Source organism: Lissotriton vulgaris, chromosome 7, assembly GCF_964263255.1.
Source record: "Lissotriton vulgaris chromosome 7, aLisVul1.2, whole genome shotgun sequence".
Classification (NCBI taxonomy): Eukaryota; Metazoa; Chordata; class Amphibia; order Caudata; family Salamandridae; genus Lissotriton; species Lissotriton vulgaris.
The window spans coordinates 1,433,969,735-1,433,992,801 of NC_141695.1; positions in this window are offsets into that span (position 1 = coordinate 1,433,969,735).

Here is a 23,067-nt window from a genome sequence, read left to right on the forward strand (position 1 = left end):
GAGCAGAAAGAGACAAAATAAACTTGAGAAACTAGCAGAAATTTGCCGAATAAAGGTCAGAAACGAGCAGCAAGAGGCAAAATAAAACTGAGAAACAAGCAGAAAGAGGCAAAATAATGATCAGCAGAGAGAGGCAAATAAAGGTGAGAAACGAGCAGAAGAGGCAAAACAAAGGTCAGCAATAGCAGAAAGAGGCAGAATATAGTTGAGAAACAAGCAAAAAGACGCAGAATATAGGTCAGAAACGCGCGCCAAGAGGTAAAATAAAGATGAGAAACTTGCAGAAAAAGGCAAAATAGGCCAGCAAGCCACATTTTACCACACACTATGGACGTGCCCAAAAGTATACCCCTTATGGGAGGGAGCCACAACACATATGTCCACTGCAATAGAGAAGGAAGTAACTCTAACCCCACGACTAGGACTACTAAATATCTGGGAGGCCACTGACCTAACGGAAATCGAACAACAGTTCACTACACTGGGTTACACACTGGTGAAGAGAGAGGTGGCTAGGGGTTGGGGAGATAGAGCCCCGCCTTGTGTTACTCTACGGGGCAAGGAAATGGACCGGTGCATGCTAATGGAGACAGAGGTCTTTAAGGCAAGGGGGTGCCCTAAGAAATGGGACAGGAAGTGGTCTCTCTGGAACAGACATAGGGGAGATATATGTGTGTCACCCACTGTAGAAATGGAAATACGCATGCAGGACAGCTTGGTGAGAGATATACCCTGAAAGCTACTGACTGATGGTGACTTGTAATTTTCTGATGTTATCTGCAATGAGTCATTCAATCATATACTGTATTAATGTGATTTTCTGAATAACCAATAAAAAAACTTTAAAAAGAAAAGAAAAAGGCTAAATAAAGGTGAGAAACGAGCAGGAAGAGGCAAAATAGAGGTCAGAAACCAGCAGTAAGATGAAACAAAAGGTGAGAAACAAGCAGAAAGAGGCAAAATAAAGGTCAGCAATAAGCAGAAAGAGACAAAGTAGAGGGAAGAAAAACGAGCAGGAAATTGCAAAATAGAGGCAGAAAAATGAGCAGGAAAGGCAAAACAGAGGGCAGAAAAACAAACAGAAAAGACAAAACAGAGCAGAAGAGGCAAAACAGATAGCACTCAGACACTCACAACCCACTCACAGACCCATTCAAATGCTCTCACACTGACTTACACATCTATGCAGGGGCTCACACACACACTCACAGACCTACTGAGATACTCGTGCACTCACCCACACACTCACTGTCAAAGATTAGTGGTTACATTTAGGAAATAAAATGTAAAAGACCTTAGTAATTCACTTAAAAAAGCAAAGGTTACAGTGAGGTTATTGTTAACAAACAACATTGAAAAAAACTTAGAAATTCACTGGAAAAAAACAAAGGTTACAGGGACCTCAAGGTTAGGAAATAGAATTTAAAAAACCATAGAAATTCACTGAAAAAACAAAGGTCACAGGGACTTTATAGTTAGGCTCAGATTTCACTTGTACAAAACCAGTGAAATTTAGCAGTTATAGTTAGCTTAGCTAACTTTAACGTATGCCCCCGCAATGCACTGCTTATGACCTCACATATTATATCGCTCAAGACATGGTCAGTGACATCACTGATGACATCTAAAATGACATCACTGATGACATCAACAAGAGAAGCACTCACATACCCACTCACACCCCATACAACCTATCATACACCAACATACACACCCACACAACCACTCATACCCATACAAGTACTCCCACAACCGCTCACTAATCCCTAGAGCCACTCATACAACCAGTGACTTACCCGGCCACTCACTCACCCATACAAGTACTCACACACTTGCTCACACACTCACACAACCACATACATACCTATTCACACATCCATATAAGCACTCACACGTCTGCTCACTCACACATACATCCATTCACACAGACACTCATTCTACAATACAGCCACTTACACAGCAACTCACTTAACCAAACAGCAACTCACTCTCCCATACAGTCACTTACACAGCCAGTCACTCACTCATACAGCCATTCAGACAACTACTCACCCATACAGTTACTTATAAACACACTCACCTATTCATGCAGCCACTTACGCAGCAGCTCACTCGCCCATACAGCCACTGACACCCACTCACTCACAAATATAGTCATTCACACAGCCACTCACTCACCCACACAGCTACTCACACACCTACTTAAAGACCCCTACAGTCACTCACACAGCTACTCACACACCCATACAGGCACTAAGACACCGACTAACACGCTGATACACACAGTTCCACAGCCACTCACATAATATATGTTATAAATAGTATCACTCATTAGTAGTACAGAAAGTATACTATTTTATCTTTTGTAGTAACCTGGTATATATGTTTAATGCTCAATATTTTAGAAAACACACTCACTGGAGTATGTCATCAGTGATGTCATCTATGATGTTATTTGAGATGTCATCAGTGATGTTATCAGTGAGTCAAAGCCTCGCCAGGGCGCCGGAAAACTCTCTGGTACCGCGCTAGGAGACAAATGGTGGTATCACACAGGTGGAGCCTGTGAGTTAAATGGAGGGTGTGAAAGGAAATACTTGATTGTGCTGATACATTGTTTTTCTCGGCAAGGTTGAACTAACTCCATTGAACGAAGGCTCACGACGAGCGGATTCCAGGCCAGGTTTCGCAAAAATGCAAGAAAGCAAATGGTTTTTGTTCTGAACAAAACTTTATCAACAAGGAACTGCCACATTTAGACAATGTAATCGTACTTTTTAAAGACACTGCACGAGGAGGAAAATAGAATTGATATAACCTGCTGCCGCCCTCCTCCCCACACCACACACCGTGTAGCGAACTGGGGTGAGGTCATGGGGCAATAGGGGTTAGTAGGAGTGAACAAATAACAGACTGGAAATCTCTACATCTGCCCCCTTCTGATTTGCACCCTCGAAGAGAGACGCTGTGAGGAGCGTCGTGGAGCTGAGGACCTATGAGGATGTGAGGCAGCGTTCTCTGGTGGCACAACCATTAGGAATTAAGGCAGCCAGATAGGCAGATGGAAAGATCAACTCTGGGGAATCCTTACCAGAGCCCTAACATGGCACACCCCAAGCGATAACTAAAGCGCCGTGGTGCGTGGAGAGGTGAGCCCCGAACGTTCCCCATCTCATTCCCCATCACACTCAGGAAAAACTTCCTCAGCACTTTAAAGACCTGAGTTGGTGGAGCAGGTACAGAGTCCTTGCATCGCGGGAGCCACTGGAAGTTGCAGGAAGCTCCGGCAAGCGACCCAAGCACCAAAACTTGTCAAGCAAACCCCTCCCCAAAGGACACTGACCAAGCTCACAACCACGGATCATTAGGTGAAAGGGCAACAAACGCACCATGAGGTCTGGAAGGACAAGAGGTGGGGAGAAAAAAGACCAACACTTGCTAGCCAACTCCAAAAAAGATGCTGAAAAGGAAGCGGAAAAGGAAAGCACCCCGGTGCTGACCGCGGAGGAAACCAGCAGCCAACTTGACTCATCGCAGGGAGGAGCGAGCCAAACAGAGCCAACGCAAATAAACTGCGACAAGCAGAACATGTTTGGACTTTCATCAACGATCAACGCAGGGACCCCTGCAAAGACAAGTATCGAGCCTATCACCAGCAAAAAATTTAACGAGTCAGCCACACATGTAGCTCTTGAAGGTGGAAAGAAAGGCACTCCACCGGTACCACCCAGGCATCATTCATGCCCGAATAGCAGTAAACGGGCACTAATCACTGACTTTTAAAAGTGGCGACAAAAACCATCAAGACTAAACAGGATCAGACTGAACTTGAACACCCTGAATATTACAAAATCAGCAAAGATACCTCTGACACTCTAAGTGAAGTCGCCACAAAGCCTCTCCGGAAGAGAAGGAGCGGCGAGAGCCAAAATCATGAAATAGAAGATTTTTGGGAAACGGGTCCAGGCCACCAAAATCAGGCAAACATTGAAGTCCACACACCCGAAAGTCCCCTAGATAGGGGACAAAGCCACAAAACCAAAGCCACGGAGGCATTAATACACCACCATTATCACCCACTCATTTCAGAATCTCACTTGGAGCAGGAAAAACAAACAGCACCCAGCCCTCACTGCAGCAATGAGGCAGTTCCAACACATGAGACGAGTTTAAACATCCTCAGTCCATTTGGAAACGAACATATACCTACACTCACAGACAACTTGGACCCTGTTGAAATAAATAACAAGGAGAAACACCAACACACCACGTCTCAGCACCTACTGGCAACAGTGTACCAAAGTGGCCAGGATCTCCCATTTTCTAACCAATATGATGACACGTTCCTCAATTTCAAAAACGTTGAAAATTCCCCCACTGTGCCGTATTTACAAAAAAGGGAAAAATCAAGTGGGAATCCGGATTCACTGAATCTACTGTCTCCGGAGACCTCCAATTACCACAGGAGAAGAAAGCTAGATCACCACCGACAATAGTATGGACGCACTTGTTAAACACCCTGGACACCATTGGTAGAGCTATGATCTATCACGCTGATAAGTTAGACACCCAAGTGGATCTCTTAAACATCTTATCTACCCACGTACAGGGTGTTAAACAAAAGTTGCAAAACTTCAGCGACATGATCATGAGGGTGCGGCAAGACCAAGAAACCACCTTTCAAACATGTCTGTGCCATTGCACTCAAATAATAGATCAATTAGCTGTAGTCCCAGGTTTAATGTCCGAACTATTGGGGGTCTCCAGGGACAACGCATTAAAGATCAACCCACCAGTCAACAAAGTGAAAGAAACACTGAGGGAATAGGAACCGGCTTGTCCTGGCCCCCTAAAGGAGCGAATTGCAGAACTACTGGAGTCAAACCTAGACCAAACACCAGGAAACACTAATAAATCTCCACCAATAGCAGTCATAAGCAACCCAGGCCCCCCGGCCACTCCATCAAATGATCATAGTACCAAGTCACCAAAAAGAACAGCCCCACTATCCAAGCAGGAAAGAAAACGCTTGAGAAAGGCCAGAAATGGGATAAAACAAAGACAGATACAGCACGCATCCAGCATTACAAAGACGCAAGACGCGACTCAAAGCGAAGCTGAGACATTAATTAAAAACATTGAGGGTGTCAGCCTAGAGGTCGAAACTTCACCATCCATCAACAAGATCTCTATCTCTAAAAGCCAAATTGAACCCATAACAGGACACTCACAGTCACCAAACGTATACAGCATATTCAAACCCATTAAAAAGGAAAAGAAATGGCATGCATCAACCCAGGCCACACAAACCATAACAACCTCCACTACAATGGGCCTAAATATGCCAGAAGAAACCTCAACCAGTGCAAAGGACTTTATCCCGCACAAGGAGGGCGATGATGAGGTCAGGACCAAACATAAAATAACAACCAATCACCACAGGGGAAATGGCGCAGCAACGATTGTAAAGTATATTGACACATACAACCAAAATAGTACATTCAATGATCAAAATGTTCATAATCACGATCCGATCATTCCAGGACAAATTATGGAAGAGAAACTAATTAGTAACTGCGTGGAAACTGAACAGTGGCCGGTCTCGCCTGACCTCATCATTGACTATAAAAAGTTGGATTTTATCCCCCACTACGTCTCAAGGGGAACCCATGATATTCTCAATAGAAGTGTATTACTAAAATTATTTAAAGTACTTCCCTCCTTGAGTCACATAAACACCAGTAACCTAGAAAGCATAGCGTTTAAGCTTAATCCCGACCCAACAGGCCACGAAATCACCACAGATACTTTCATTGATAATCCTACCACCGAGCAGATCTGGCGGCAGCAGGAGTCATTTGCAAAATGGGGCATAGAAATAAAAAAGCAATCTCCTTCCCGTTACCCAAGTCTGTTACAACTATCAAATTCCCCAGAGAGTATGCTGAGAGGTGCGAAAGGCCCTGAAGACCACAACACAATAAAGAGCACAATTGAAACCGGAAGGAAAATAACTATCACGTTTGCTCACCCTAAAGCCACCTTATGGAATGGATTACCCCTGCCACTCAGGAAATGCACAGCACATCTGAGTTTTAGGAAACAACTTAAGACCTTTCTGTTTCAGTCATAAATCATTTCCTTTGGACTTGTTGAAAGCGTTCTCTAGATCACAGGTGCAGAGATACTCCTCCGGGAGTTTATTCTAGCGCGGTACAAACCTATAAATAAATAAATAAAAGCAAACAAGCATACTGGTCATAGGCAGACAAACACAACCGGAACCATTGACAGAATGGCATGAATAAAATCAACCAGAGGAATAAAACCAGATAAAGACTATCATTTGTTCCTGGAACGTCAATGGCCTAAGCACAAAACTAGAAGATCCCGACTTCATGGTATTCATTCAACAGTATGACCTTCTTCTTTTTCAAGAGACGTGGCAGATAAACCCCTCACCAATGGTGGGATATAAAGAATATCTAATTCCGGCGAAAAAAGGAATCGATATACGGAAGAGCAAAAGGGGGCCTTTCCATCTTTGTCTCGACATACATCTCATGGCAAGTTTCTGAAGTAGACCTCGACTCAGCTTGGATGTTATGTCTTAAACTAGAGGCTGCACCCTCTTTTAGCCTGCTAATATTGAATGTCTACATACATCCATCACCGAAACAAAAGAGAGCATGTATCGAGACCTTATCAGCAACACTCGCTACCCTCAAACTTGCCCACCCTCAGGCCAATTTCATACTGTCAGGAGATTTCAACATGAATCTACTACAAGTTCCCAAAAAAAGATCAACAGGCCAGACTCGACCCAGCAAGCGAGGTGATACTCACGGTAATAGATGCGCATCCCTGCTGGATTAACAGTCTATGTGCATATTAAACGGACAAGTCCCACCGGGGTGTCTCCCAGTATACACCAGAGTCACGCAAAAAACAGGATCAACCATTGATTATACATTAACAGATCATGACATCCTCTCACACATCTCAAATTTCCAAATAATAGAAAGGACAGAAAGTGACCATTACCGGCAATTCCAATACCAGGCAAAGCAATGTCCCAACACACACAATGTTACAACCTAAAACGCCTGACCTGGAAAAGGGAAAATATAGGTGATATCATGGCCACATGCACTGCCCTTCTGGAAAACTTTAAGGTCGAATCATCACATATAACGGCCTGGATATCCTTCACACATGCTCTAGATATGGAATTCACAAGAATGGACATCGGCCACAAAGTAGGAAGGTCAGCGGAGTCGGCGTGGTTTGATAATAACTTAAGGAAACAAAAAAAACAACTGAATAAACAATTAAGACAACTATGAACTCGAGGTTCAGACCCTCCACAGGGCACTCTCGCCCTAATATCAAAATTAAGGAAAAACTTAAAAAGGGACATCAATGTGGCCAAGATAAACAATAGCGAACTGCTCTGGGCGAAACTCCATCACGTCACCAAACAAAGAGACTCCAAGCGCTTCTGAGATGTCATTAACCAGATATCAAACGGCAAGAATCGCCATTTCAACTCAGAAATAATGGAGGATGCCTGGAGAGCACACATCGAACATACATACAACGCCAACCCACTCACCGATTTTGCAAACTACGGAGTCTCTAATGTAGGAATATCCCATGACAAAGCAAAGACAAAACACCCTGATTTTACCCTAGAGATCGCACAAGAGCAGGTCCTAAACATCACAAAAAATCTAAGGCCTGAAGGAGCTCCAGGGCCCAACGGTTTGCCAAACGCTTTATTCCGGCACGACCCCCCGTTCTGGTCAGGTATTCTTACTCCGCTCTTCTCACACGCGCTCACATCAGGCACTATCCCTGACTCCTGGCGAGGAAGCATCTTCAATCCTATATATAAATCAGGCCCACGCTCGGACCCCGCCAATTATAGAATGATTGCACTAATTGACGTTGAGGAGAAGATCTATGCTCCGAACCTGTTGGTAGATCTAGAAGAATGGGTGAGCCGTACAAATCTAATGCCAAATACACAAACCGGATTTCGGGCTGGAATGTGCACCCTCACAAACATCTCAGCGGTTACTCTGCTAGCGAAACAAGCACACGCAAAATCACGGACTCTGCACGCGTGCTTTATCAACCTTAAAGCAGCATTCGATAAAGTACCTAGAGCAAGAATATGGGCCAAAATACAAAATTGGGTGTTACCAACCAAACTTCAGTCGGCGATAATGAACCTTTATACAAAAACGTGGGTACAAGTAAAAAAAGGAGACGGACGCAGTTTAACAAGTAAGATTCCAACAAAAAATGGACTAAAACAGGGGTGTGTGTTGGCCCCCTTCAATACGCAGACAACATTGTTCTCCTTTCTCAAACACCTATAGCCCTGCAGCGATCAATGGCCCAACTAGGAGCATACATGATCACAGCCCAACTAACAATAAATCACAAGAAAACAAAGGTGCTATGTTTTTCCAAACATCAGAAAACAGGGTCAAAAGGTAAATTCATCTGGAATCTAGATGGCAAACTAATATCCCAGGTGAATTCCTACAAATACCTAGGGTTTCAACTTGAACACAACCTCAATTTTAACAACCAGCTGAACTAAGGAAAAACAAAGGCAAAACAACTCCATTACGCCTTTAAAATTCTAAAGAGGAAGTTAAAAGGCTGCTCAACGGGTCACCTGTTAAAGGTAATTGCAGCAAAATTCATTCCAACCATTTCATATGGCTCAGAACTGTTGAATACAAAAGATGCAACCGCTTTAAACCAAGCCCAGTCGAGTCTTTTTAAGAATCTATTTTCAATTCCACGATACATCTCTCAGCCTCAGATTCAATTGGAATACGGGCTCAAAAACAAAAAAAACCAGCCCGACAAGGAGTGGTGGTCAAATATTACTGGCGGATGAGGCAAGCAGAAGAAAACACCTTAGCCCACTCTTTCTGGGCAGAAATTGAACAGCAAGCGAGACAAAATAACGCCATTGTCAGCATATTAAAAGAATCACTTGCAGACCTACACCTTGAAAAGGCCTGGAATACAATCACCTCTTATTCCGTGTTCAAAAAAGTGGCGAACACAGCTGCGAAACATCGGTCTTTGTTAATGGATAAAACAGCATTTGCAACAAAAAAACATGCATGGGCAGTGATTCAATCGTATCAGACGCTGAAACCACAACAATACTTGTCAGAACACTTCTCACACCACAAAAAGCACTACCTGGCGATGCTACGGTTGGGGCACTTCCCCACGAAAGATCTGACCCCGAAATGGAAACGCACATGGCCAACTAAAGAATGCAGACTGTGCGGACAGGGAGATGAGACACTACTTCACCTCCTATGCATCTGCCCTTCGCTTTTTGAAAGACGGAAAATCCGCCTTTGAGAGTTTTTTAGGAAAAAACAATTAAGGACATGCAGAGCTTCTGTCATAGAAAGCCTAGGAGGCCTGTCAGTAAAACGGTCCTGCAAAGCTATCACGTTCTTGGAAATGGCAGCCAAAGAACTAGATAAATCACAAGAATTAACGTGAGTGGCCGTCACAAGACAGACTAATTGGACCTCACCTTTTGATGCACTAATTTTTGATCATTTCCAAAACGAAATATCCTACCATTTAAATACCGCTCCTACTATAAACATAACATTTCTTATTTGTAATTTTAACGGGGATTGCGTAATGACAACAGTTTTTTTTTGTTTATTTTCACCTTTTTGCATCTTTTAAATCATTGTTTTAATTACTGTGTATAACGTGTTTTTACAATCTTTTACGATTTTTTTTTACAAAATCAAATAAAAGTATCATTGACTGACGGACAGTGATGTTATCAGTAATGCCACTGACCATGTCATGAGTGATGTAATATGTGAGTTTATAGGTAGTGCATGGCAGGTGCCTATTATAATTAGCTCAGCTAACTATAACTGTTGAATGTCGCTGGATTTGTACAACCGAACTCTTAGCCTAACTATAACATCGCTGTAACCTTTGTTTTTTTCAGTGAATGTACATATTTATATATATATATATATATATATATATATATATATTTTCCAAAGCAATTGAAATAATACACCGCACTCTTCTAGGTTTTGATTAAGCTTCTTTAATCCATCAAGGAAAAACTTCCTCACCTACGCGTTTCAAACAGATTACTGTTCTTGCTCACGGTAGTTACAAGTCCATTTTTTCTTTTTACTATTTATACCCTCCTGCCCATATGGCAATTAGGATGCATTATGGGAGGGGTAGTTTTTGGTGAAAACAAACCATGTCAGGTCACTTTCGCAAGTTATCACAGTCCAATTAATTGACTTGAAATGACATATGATGGCTGAGTGCCTGTGGTTTTAATAAAATAAAACCATTTACAAAGCGAAATGAATTATGATCTATCTCGCTGTGTGAGTGTACAGATAATGTACAAACTAGGTGATAGCTAAGTGCTACACGTAGAAGTCAATGACTTGTAACTTGCTCCAGGACTCTGACATTATTTAAAATAAACGCTGGTAATAACAAACAAAAAAGTTTAACTTTTACATATGTATTCAGTTATACCCTATATATTTTCGACTTCTAAGCATTGTGTACTCAAAGGAATCAAAACGTCCAGATTAAGTTTCAAGTTTGCATTTCAAATCAATGTTATTTTAGATTCCAAAACTACTTTGTGAGAAAAAGTCTATTTGTCAGAAGAGAATGTCATATTGTAACCGGAGATTTCCATACAACTGGTCATGTGATTGCATTTGGGCTCTTGGATAAGTCATAAATGTACATAAAGTTCTTCGTCCCCGTTCAATCCTTGGGGGGTCTTAGTTTTGAATTTTATTATTAATTTTGACTCCAAACGTCTGAGTTTCTGTAGGCGATTACCTCCTCTCTCACTGTCTGGTATCATTGCCAGGCCTGAATATCTAACATTTAACCAGGTTTTATTCTTGTGAGTTGTGAGATGTTTTGCCATAGCATAAGTTTGGTCCTTGTTCTGCATGGCCCTAATATGTTCTAACATCCTTTTCTTTAGGGCACATATGGTCGATCCAATATATCTCTTGCCGCATTCACATTCCAGGAGATAGACAACATAATGGGATTCACAAGTGATCTTAGTTTGAATTTCAAAGGGTTGGCCTTTCGGATCTGTTATGGATTTGAGATTTCTTCCAATTTTACATGCTTTACAGGATAAGCATTTGGTGAATCCTTTTTGTCTTTTCTCTAGCCATGTTTCCTCTCTTTTGTTTATGAAATGGCTGTTGACCAGAATGTCACCAATTGATGGTGCTTTCCTGAAAGAAAGTAAGGGGGCATCTCCTATGGTGTTTCCAATATCAGGATCCTTTTTTAATACACTCCAGTATTTGGTGACCGCTTTTCTTATGTTTGCACTTTCTTTTGAATATGTCAAGATGAGGCGTGGTTTCTCTTCCTTTGTTGTTTCAGTATCCTCTTTTTTCTTGACTATCAGTGTCTCAGTTCTTGTTTTTTCTCGTGCTCTTATTTCTCCTCTTTTTATTGTTTTCATCTTGTATCCCCTTTGGGAGAAACGATTGACTGTTTCTGCAAATTTGTTTTCCATTTCCGATGGTTCAGAGCAGTTCCGTTTCATCCTTAAAAACTCTCCATAGGGTACATTTGATTTCAAGGAAGTTGGATGAAAACTTGTCCCATGCAAAATACTGTTGGTGGAGGTTTTTTTGCGGAAAAGGGTCGTATGTATGATGTTATCTTTGATATATACTTTTGTATCCAAATAGTTGATCTCCTTCTCTTGGATATCAGAAGTAAATTGTAGATTGAGATTAGCATAGCTTGGAGAGAAGGAAACTCCCATGGCAGTTCCGCAGTTTTGCGAGTATATGCCATTGTTGAACAGGAACACATTGTTCGTTAGGCATATGCGTATCATGTCCAACAGCATAGCCGAGTGTTTTAGTTCCCCTATTGGTCTCTATCTTAGGAAGTAAGCAATTGCATCAAGACCTACCTGGTGATCTATCGATGCTAATCTCACCATGGGATGGTGGGAGAAACACATAGCTTGGAGAGAAGAAAACGAACCATATACTGCCAAGACAGTTCTCTGGCTAAGATTTATCGATGATCTCTTCCTGGTGTGGAATGGAACCAGGGAGGAGTTGGAGGAATACATAAGAATCTTGAATCAGAATAATGTAGGCCTACAATTTACTTCTGATATCCAAGAGAAGGAGATCAACTATTTGGATACAAAAGTATATATCAAAGATAACATCATACATACGACCCTTTTCCGCAAAAAAAAAAAAAAACCTCCACCAACAGTATTTTGCATGGGACAAGTTTTCATCCAACTTCCTTGAAATCAAATGTACCCTATGGAGAGTTTTTAAGGATGAAACGGAACTGCTCTGAACCATCAGAAATGGAAAACAAATTTGCAGAAACAGTCAATCGTTTCTCCCAAAGGGGATACAAGATGAAAACAATAAAAAGAGGAGAAATAAGAGCACGAGAAAAAACCAGAACTGAGACACTGATAGTCAAGAAAAAAGAGGATACTGAAACAACAAAGGAAGAGAAACCACGCCTCATCTTGACATATTCAAAAGAAAGTGCAAACATAAGAAAAGCGGTCACCAAATACTGGAGTGTATTAAAAAAGGATCCTGATATTGGAAACACCATAGGAGATGCCCCCTTACTTTCTTTCAGGAAAGCACCATCAATTGGTGACATTCTGGTCAACAGCCATTTCATAAACAAAAGAGAGGAAACGTGGCTAGAGAAAAGACAAAAAGGATTCACCAAATGCTTATCCTGTAAAGCATGTAAAATTGGAAGAAATCTCAAATCCATAACAGATCCGAAAGGCCAACCCTTTGAAATTCAAACTAAGATCACTTGTGAATCCCATTATGTTGTCTATCTCCTGGAATGTGAATGCGGCAAGAGATATATTGGATCGACCATATGTGCCCTAAAGAAAAGGATGTTAGAACATATTAGGGCCATGCAGAACAAGGACCAAACTTATGCTATGGCAAAACATCTCACAACTCACAAGAATAAAACCTGGTTAAATGTTAGATATTCAGGCCTGGCAATGATACCAGACAGTGAGAGAGGAGGTAATCGCCTACAGAAACTCAGACGTTTGGAGTCAAAATTAATAATAAAATTCAAAACTAAGACCCCCCAAGGATTGAACGGGGACGAAGAACTTTATGTACATTTATGACTTATCCAAGAGCCCAAATGCAATCACATGACCAGTTGTATGGAAATCTCCGGTTACAATATGACATTCTCTTCTGACAAATAGACTTTTTCTCACAAAGTAGTTTTGGAATCTAAAATAACATTGATTTGAAATGCAAACTTGAAACTTAATCTGGACGTTTTGATTCCTTTGAGTACACAATGCTTAGAAGTCGAAAATATATAGGGTATAACTGAATACATATGTAAAAGTTAAACTTTTTTGTTTGTTATTACCAGCGTTTATTTTAAATAATGTCAGAGTCCTGGAGCAAGTTACAAGTCATTGACTTCTACGTGTAGCACTTAGCTATCACCTAGTTTGTACATTATCTGTACACTCACACAGCGAGATAGATCATAATTCATTTCGCTTTGTAAATGGTTTTATTTTATTAAAACCACAGGCACTCAGCCATCATATGTCATTTCAAGTCAATTAATTGGACTGTGATAACTTGCGAAAGTGACCTGACATGGTTTGTTTTCACCAAAAACTACCCCTCCCATAATGCATCCTAATTGCCATATGGGCAGGAGGGTATAAATAGTAAAAAGAAAAAATGGACTTGTAACTACCATGAGCAAGAACAGTAATCTGTTTGAAACGCGTAGGTGAGGAAGTTTTTCCTTGATGGATTAAAGAAGCTTAATCAAAACCTAGAAGAGTGCGGTGTATTATTTCAATTGCTTTGGAAAGTTTCACGAGTCTTGTCCTTGACTCGGCACCGGCACCAGCTGAATGGCCGCTCCTCCTCCAGCAAGGGACATTTGCTCTAACATATATATATATATATATATATATCCCTTTCAAAGTTGCTCCGCTAGGTTGCAGGTGGCCCCGTGTGAGGTGGCGCGTACACCGGCCGAGCAGGCCGGTAATTCACGCATTTTTCACCTACGTGATGAAGGCTTTTTCGTAAGCCGAAATATGTAGTAGGTGTTAATAAACACCCTTGGACTCTGAAAAAAAAAAACAGTAGGTGTTAATAAACACCCTTGACTCTGCACTCTGGCGTGGTGTGTTTTTGGTCTCCGAGAGCGTGACGAATTTGGAACTGTTTGGATATATATATATATATATATATATATATGTATATATATATATATATATATATATATATATATATATATATATCCACGAAGTCCTCTCAATCGAGAAAAGGATGACAAGCCACACCATCAGGTACTGGAAGAAGTTGTTTATTTGGGCATAAACAAACGACGCGTTTCGAGCTCACGGGCTCTTGGTCACATGACCACCATTTTTTTCTCATCATTTAAGTACTGATAGAAATCATGAAAAGGGAAGAAAGTTCTCCGTGTTTACAGACATCACACGGAGACTTCTTTTTAGAAAAAACATGCATTATTTACAACAACAAAAGAATCACTGTTGGAAATTTTATAATAATGCATTATCCCAATTTGTTTGTTTTTTTTAAGTCATAATTAAGTGATACATTTCATTTGTTAGGTTCATATATATATTTACCTGATAACTTACGATTTCATTTTAAAGGCATGTGTGGTAAAGGCATATGCGTGGCAAAATCCTGCATGGTAAAGGCAATGTGTGGTAAAGGCATTGCATGGTAAAGGATGCATCATAAAGGCATTGCACACTAAATGCCACATTGTAAAGGCTGGTTCCCCCTCTGGAATGCATAAAAACCTTCCGTGGAACATCACCAACCTTCAAATCTTGCAAGAAAGTCCAGGGCACGGAGACAGACATTGAATTGTTCATCAAAGACCTCAACCAAAATTCCCTAAATCTAGAATTTGTGGGGCATTATAGTAGGACCACCATAGACTTTCTAGATATCTGGATTAAACCTATTGAGGGAAACCTGGAAACAACTGTATTCCATAAAGCTACTGCTAGGAACTCAGTTCTCCATGCGGAAAGTGCTCATCCTGCCGCGCTAGTCAGGATTGTCCCCTTTGGGGAGTACTATAGAGCAAACTGACCATGTAGCAATCAGGAGGAATACGACAGAATAGAAAAGGAAATGACACAGATATTCATCCAAGGGGATATTCGCCTGACATCCTGAAAGGTGCATCAACCAAGGCTAGAAATCTAGAGAGATATAAAATATTGTTCGAGCTATCTAGAACAAAACAACGGCAACAACAGAGAGATAAACTGAGGGACCAAGATAACTCTAGATTCATAACAACATTCAATGTGAAACACGAAGAAATCAGGTCTATCCTGAACCAACACTGGCACCTGATAAGAAATGACCCGGTGTTGGGCTCCAAAGTTAAAAGAAATCCTGAGATTATTATATAAGAGATCTAAATCTCTGAAGGATTTGATTGTCAAGAGTGAATTCCAAGAAAGGAAGGGAGGTGCCCCCACATGGCTACATCAGAAACCAGGTTTTAAAAAGTGTTCAAAGTGCAAAGCGTGCCAGCATGGCATGAATCGCACTGATTTTAGATTTTTTTTAAATAAAACTGTAACTATTAGAAGTTTTCTGACTCTATTGCCCCCCACTTTCCAAATGTATGTAGTTATGAATGCGGTGTGAATATAGCGGAAGGGGTTTGTATGAATGAGAGCTTGTTGAAAAGTTGCTATCTGTCTCTCTACCTGAGGTTATTTAATACTACTGTATGACAATGTCATTATTTTGTAATAATATGTGTATATGTTGGTCAGAGTAATTTTATGTGCAAAGTTGATAAAAGAAATGATCAAAATAATTTTGATAAAAGAAAGAAAATAAAAAAACAATGTTAAGACAGATGAAGATGTGTATGTTGTTGCACTTTGTTGTTGTTTAAATTCTATCTTTAGCCCTTATTGAATTGGTGCTGAATCAGGGAAGAGTAATGCAGGTCTTGAGGGAGTTCCTTTCTTTGTAATTAACATTTGAAATGCAAACAGGGATTGCATCACTGACCTGGATTACCTCTTTAAAGGTTTTTGCACTAATTTTCAGAAACTCAATTTGTGTTTTCACCTGTAAAGTTAAGGACATAAATATAGGGCCCAGTAAGGACCTAAATCAATGTCAGTTTTTAATTACTGCTGATTCTCATTAATGGCTGGACAATTCCCATTTAACGCTCTGCCACTCACTTACGCACACAGGTGCCCTTTCTGACCAGCCACCAGCAAAACTCTGCAGTGCCTCGTGCCAGCAGTCACTGATCTTTGCGCTGAGCCCTCATGCTCGCATAGGCTACAGTGTTTTTTTTTATTTAATGATTGACAGTGCAGTCATCCTAACAAAAAAGCGGCTTAGCTCGTGTCAATCAGGAGCCCACCCCTGCGTGCAATACAGAGGAGGAAATGTACTAAAATGTGACGCAATGCAGCACAACAATCAAAGTTACTGTGCTGCAGTGAGTCAAAATTAGAGTGAAAAACAGCACCAAATCTACTAAGGTACGGCGATGTTTTTCTCTCTGAATGAATATAAAGCCCGCTCTGTGTACATTCTTAGAAATGGGTCTGTTTGACAGCCGAGATGTCAAAAGTCAGACCCAAACTCGTTCAGGGAAATAATAACAAATATATTAAATTATATTTCATTATATAAATATATTATATTATTATATAAATATATTATAATACATATTATATAATTTTCCTCTCTTATAGCAGTGGTAAACTTTATGCCATAGTGGGCGGTCGTGTGCATTTTGTCAAACGTACGTTTTGTACTGGATGGAAAGCCTTTCAGTATAAAAACTATGATTTGATACCTTTGTCACATTGTATGTGTGCTGTATGATGCAGCACACATGTAAATTTGGAAAAGTCTGGAGAATTTCAAACATTTCTCCTCCATTTTGTCTGCCTCCAAGAAGTATCATGTTTTGGCACAAATTCCTTTCTACAGGTGATAGGGATTTGCATCAAAACCCATGGGCGGTTGCATTTGAATGCCCATGAACCGCCTCCTTCACTCAATGTAGCGCAAAGTAGCACATACCACAACTTTGCGTTACTTTGGAGAACTTTGCATTGTAGATTTTGAGTTGTGTTGGAAAGTAAATTCCACCACAACATTGTGCACTGATTTTGCATTACATAGGTAACAGAAAGCCTGTTTATAGTGTAAATAAATCCGGGTTGGAGTCACTAAATTCTATGCTCCACTTTGATAATAACGATAATAATTCCTGATTTGTAAACCGCAATTTATCACCCAGAAGGGTCTCCAGGCGCTCGGGGCCGTCAGGAGATTAAGTGAGCTAGTGCCCATAGTCACATGATGCTGAGCTGAGCTGGCGCCGGCGATCAAACTGTGAGCCCCGCACTCCGGAGTCAGCTGTTCTAGCCGCTGCGCCACACCTCTCTGCCTGGGGCCTGTGTCTGCTTCTTTCCTTTCCTTGCCTCCCACACCTTCCCAAAAGTGAACAGAGCTGGACTGCAGTCAGACACTGGCACATAAAAAGAAAATTGGAGCTTGCCCACTTAAAACCGTGCTATAGCTTGTGCATTGCATTCTAAGCCCTGTCACTCCTCTAGGCCCCAATGCCACTGCACCAGCTGTACCACTGTTAGCTTTCCCGCTGATGAATCGCTCTAGATTACAGCTAACCAGAGGTCAATTGAGTTTTCTGCAAAGTTTTAGACGTATATGCCTCGAAGAGCTCAAAAAGCGACATGCAGTGACAACACAAACAACAAGGGCTGCAAAGTACAATAGGTGTGGGTTGAAAGTGCAAACACATGGAGTGTTAGCACATTAGAGCAAGACAAAGGAAGGGGCCAAGGCTGTTATTGTAAATTAATCTGCCATGCACTTTAATGCACGCTCAAGAGTGGAAGCGGAAAGATACACCCAAACAGCCAATCCCTTTAGGTGAGAGATAATACTCCATTTGGGATGAGCCAAGAAGTGATTGACAGCATTTTAATCCAATGGCTGAAAGAAGCTGGCTGGAGAAAGCCAATTGTTGAATGGGGTGAATTGAAAGCCCACTCCATGTGCAGTCTTAGCAATAGGTCTGTTTGACAGTTGAGCTGAGCTGTCAAACCGCAAACCTAAAAACTACAACTCGTTCAGGGAACTAATCAAACTCACATTAGACACGAGTCTGTCTCACATGAAGCGAAAACTGAACATGCTACTTTAAGATATGATTCTGCACAGTGTTGTAAACTTGCTGGTGTCTCAAATAGTGGAAGATCTGAAGCAGCAGTATTTTTTCACCTTTGCCAGTGAATAATTGTTATTTGTCACATTTATTTTTTATTTTTTTTTAAACCTTTATTGTAGCACTCAATAAAAATACAAGCATGGGCCTACAACCGCAGGGGCCAGCCGCTAAACAAAATTAAGACCGTCTATATCACAGTACGACACAGCTCATCAGCCGACAACCCTGAGGTCCGGCAGCGACTCAGGATAGAACTTGTATTAGAATGCACAACTGAGTCCCATGATGAGACAGAGGTTCCATTTTATATTATTTAAGAAAGGATCAGGTGCCATACAATCAAACAGAAGAATACCGGGGACAGGGCAAGAGACAGGATATGCACATAATAACCGCTATAATGGAACACTGGCGCCAAAGCATTTGGATCGGTGCAAAAAACAATACAATATACATTCAATGATGAGCGCCAGTTCTCAGGGCCTGCCCACCCGGGAATCAGGATATCATAAAAGCATACACACTAAATATAAGTACACAATAATAATCCAAATGAATCGTCAGCTATACTGATCCTTTAAGGAAGAGAAAGGGAAGGAAGAAAAAGGCCATAGAAATAAAAAAAGGCAAAATATAAAACCCCTTTCCGGCCCCCCCACCCTGCACCCCTGCAAATGGCTACAGCCTGACCCCACTAGCAGCGTGCCTGTCGCCCCTAATATCTAAAACCCTAAAAGTAGGAAATAGAATGGAGGAGGGCTTATCCGTTTGGGCTCCCGGCCTCTTTAGTCTCCCCGCCAGAAACAGACACCCCCTATCACTAAAAGACTAAAGTATGACAGCACTTATGGAAGAAATTAGGGGGCACCGTGATACACTGCCCAGCTTCTTAGATCAAACAGTTGCGGGTCGAACACCCGTAAAAGCCACTCCAAACTGTCCCGACCTGGTTGATCTTAACCTTGGCCCTTCCGAACCAGCACATTAACCCCCCCCCCCCCCCCCCAGCGAGACCCAAAGGCACACAAAGGAGTAATAAAGGAGAAGGGAGTCATCAAGAATCAATCTATGGCGACTCATAGGCAATGAGTCCACAAAAACTTTAGACGCAGGAGAACTCTCCCGCCTAGATGGACAGTCCCAATGTATCTTGTCCAGGAGTCGTAAAGTCACCAAGAAAGGAGAAGACGACCACAAAATGACTGGAAAGTCATGAACAAAAGTTTCCGGGAGGGGGAACGCCTTTCGGTACCTCCAAAGTCGATAGTGGTGGAAGGTTCGGCAGAACACTGACAACCTCGGGAACACCGTCCTCCAGGGCACCATCAGATGGTTTCAATACTTGCTTCTTCACGGGGTTCTCGCACGGAGTCAAAATGGCCGTGGTTTGAATGGCTGCAGATTGCTGTTCCAACTGTAAGGCTGGGTCCGGTTCCACCAGGAGCATCTCAGATAGGCGCGTGTCCAATTTGCTCAATAAGACATCCACATGTGAATGAAACACCCAAATTTCTGCCAATATTGACCTCAGCGATGGCTCAAGCACCGTTCGATCCATAGTCTCACGCCCGACACCAATCACAACCACCTTCCCGGGTGAATCTGGCATCCTCGGGGGGGAAAAACAGGATCCCGAACGTGCAGATGCGGAGGGTGACCAGTCTTTATTCGCAGCCACGGTCAACCCGGTTAAGGCCGCAGGCCAGAGACCCCGACCCACCGAACTCCGTCGGGCCCAGTACCGGGTCCGCGAGACGGGGACCCCAACCCGCAGCCAACAGCAAGCAGAATCACTCCTCCATCGATGCTGAGCAATAGAAACAATCGCCGCCAAATTCGGGCTTAAACAAAGCCTCCACTCCGATTGACCGGACCGGATACAGCCTGGGTCTCCTGGCCGATGTTGTTGCACTGCAGTCCGGCTGTGAAAGTACTCGAGGCCCCGGCTTCACCGCTGGAGTAGGCCACAATCTTCAACTCGATGGAACTTCGTCAAACCAGCCGATAAAAGATCCCGGATTTCACCATCGGAGTGCAGAACAGTTCATGCACACAGAGGCTAGGCGTAAAATCAGGATAATGTACAGGATATTGTGGCGGGATACGGAGGTCATCGGAGCCGGGAGCCTAACCAGCCATCTTGTTTGCTGACGTCATTTGTCACATTTCTATGTAAAAAAATGTGTTCCATTTTGATACAAATTTAGTAGTATTTGTGGATGCCACTAAAAAACAACAGAACACAATGACATAGCAGAAAGCACAATAACAAGACAGCAATGTACAACAAAATAAAACGATTGAAACAAAACACAAAACAACAAATACCTTACAAAACAATAATAACAGAATTAACTAATGGGGCGGGAAAACATCACAAAACAAACCCACTATAATAAAATACAATAAATGTTCCCAAACATTCTTGTCACATATCACAACCTCCAAACAGCTCCTTTAGTAGCACATTTTGGCACTAAGTACGGCCTTACTACAAAGGACACAAAATAAAATCAGGCAAACATTTTTGTCGTCTGGTCTATTGATAAAAATAGAATGGAAAAGTTTTTCCTAAAAATAAGTTGGATAGAACAGGTTAAACAGGAATGTAAAGAGTTGCCTGTTTTGCGACAATTAATTGAGGAGTGAGACAACAAAATTGACTGGCCAGTATTGTTAAATTGTATACAAGCCAAATAATGCAAGAGTTGAGATGGTGCACACGAAACATGACACTCAGTTCTTAGTCTAAGAGAGAAGCGGATGGACATTAAATTAGGTGACCTTGGAGAAGGCCTTGCTGTACCCCAAAGCACAAACTTTTTACTAAACTAACACCTGGACAAAAATAAAATGTGAAGTGAACTGTCGGACAGAAAAAAAATGAATCACAGTGCAAACACGCAAACCCTGGTCTTGTAATACGGGGTCACAAAAATTAACGGGGGATATACACGAACCTGAATATGTATATTTTTATTGCCAAATGAATCTTCAACAATGGGTGTCTTTTAATGGTATGTGCATGTGAGCATGCCTAAGAGCGCATATGTGGATGTAGAAGAAGTTTTAAAGATTATAGTGCACAGAAGAGGAAAATAGGTGTGACATTACAAAAGTGGTCGAAGATCCTTTGGCGAGGTACCACTCCCAAGGGACCCACCCTTTCTGTTCGACGTTGGCGAAGCATTGGCTTCTAAGTGGTTGGGGCTGGAGTTCAAGGTTGAGGAGGGAAGACCCTCTACTGAGAGATTTGTGGGAACTAGAACCCACATGGTACTGGATCCAGTCACAGAGGAGGAAAACTTATCAACTAGTGAGCGCAGGACTGCCATATTGAGAAAGATTCCCGAAAAGTCTTTGTGGGGACCACATGTCAGTAGCTAAACCAGCTGACATTCACAAAGTATAAGTAAAAATGATGTTTCCTGCCATTCCATCAGTTTTTCTTTGATCCCCCTTCCTATCAGGCATAGATTGCATATGTCTGTAGGGCAGGACTTGGCTGTGATTTCAGATTCTTCGAAAGAAATGGCCCCTCCTGGAAGTATTCTGGTCTTTAGCTGTAGGGAGCTATCTGCAAACACTTCAGCACTCTTAGGATTGGCCTTTGTTCTCAGTAGATACCCAGCTATGTTGCAAACGGCAATAAAAAAGTGATAAAGATGTAAACATTTGGACCGTGAGGCAACAGTAAAGGTAACTGGGAAACTATTCTCCAAGACCAGGTTGTTGGGCGAGCTTACCTTCTGTCCTACTCTGCAGTCCACATCTGTGGTTTAACACAATAGTATGGAACTTCCTTAGTAGGGTCTTTCAACCCTCTTAAGTCTTTTGTCTCTGTCAACTCCTGCTTGACATGTCTGCAATGGTTGTGGCCTTCTCTGTTTGGACAGCTTTGCTCCCTATTAGAATGGGCTTTCTGCCAGGGTCTACCTCTTTGGTTACCATAAAAGGCTCTTAACCACAACAGAGATGAAGTTGGCTGATGTAACATATTAGTGTGTTTCATTCCACTAAAACAAGTGTGCTGTTCCCCATCTATTGATGCAGCGGTATTGATTGATAATGGTGTAAGTGAGAACATGGTTTGTACTTAATTATTATTCCTGTGTAGCAACCTATGTTCAGAACACAGACATGCTCTTGTCATTTTTAAACTTTATCTAAAAGAAAAGAGCTTCCAGGACCATACATTTACCTATTTATATAAATAGGGAACATAATGGTCTACTAGCCCAACTGATGACTGCAATTTGATATCAACTGTTTGCTTGATAAAACATTTAATTACATGCAATTTCTCTGCCCTGTTTTGATACTAACTTTGTAACTATTGTTTAATAATTATTTTACGTATGTTTTTTAAAAGGTTGGATGGATGTTCATGCATATTTCTCAATAAAGTATTAATGAATGAATGAAACTGTTTTTATACTTAACACTTTCAAACACACCAGTTGCCACTTATCTGTGACAAAATGCCGCCTAGCAACATTAATGGAAGTATACACTATAGGGTATGCTTTGCGATTTTGATATAAAACCATACAAAACAAGCAATGATTAAAGGTTGTGTGACTAGTGTCCCCAATTTTTGGGATAAACTTGTTACTCTGAATAAAAATGTAAATTCATACAAGAAGCCATTTGAAGTCCACAGTGAATCCT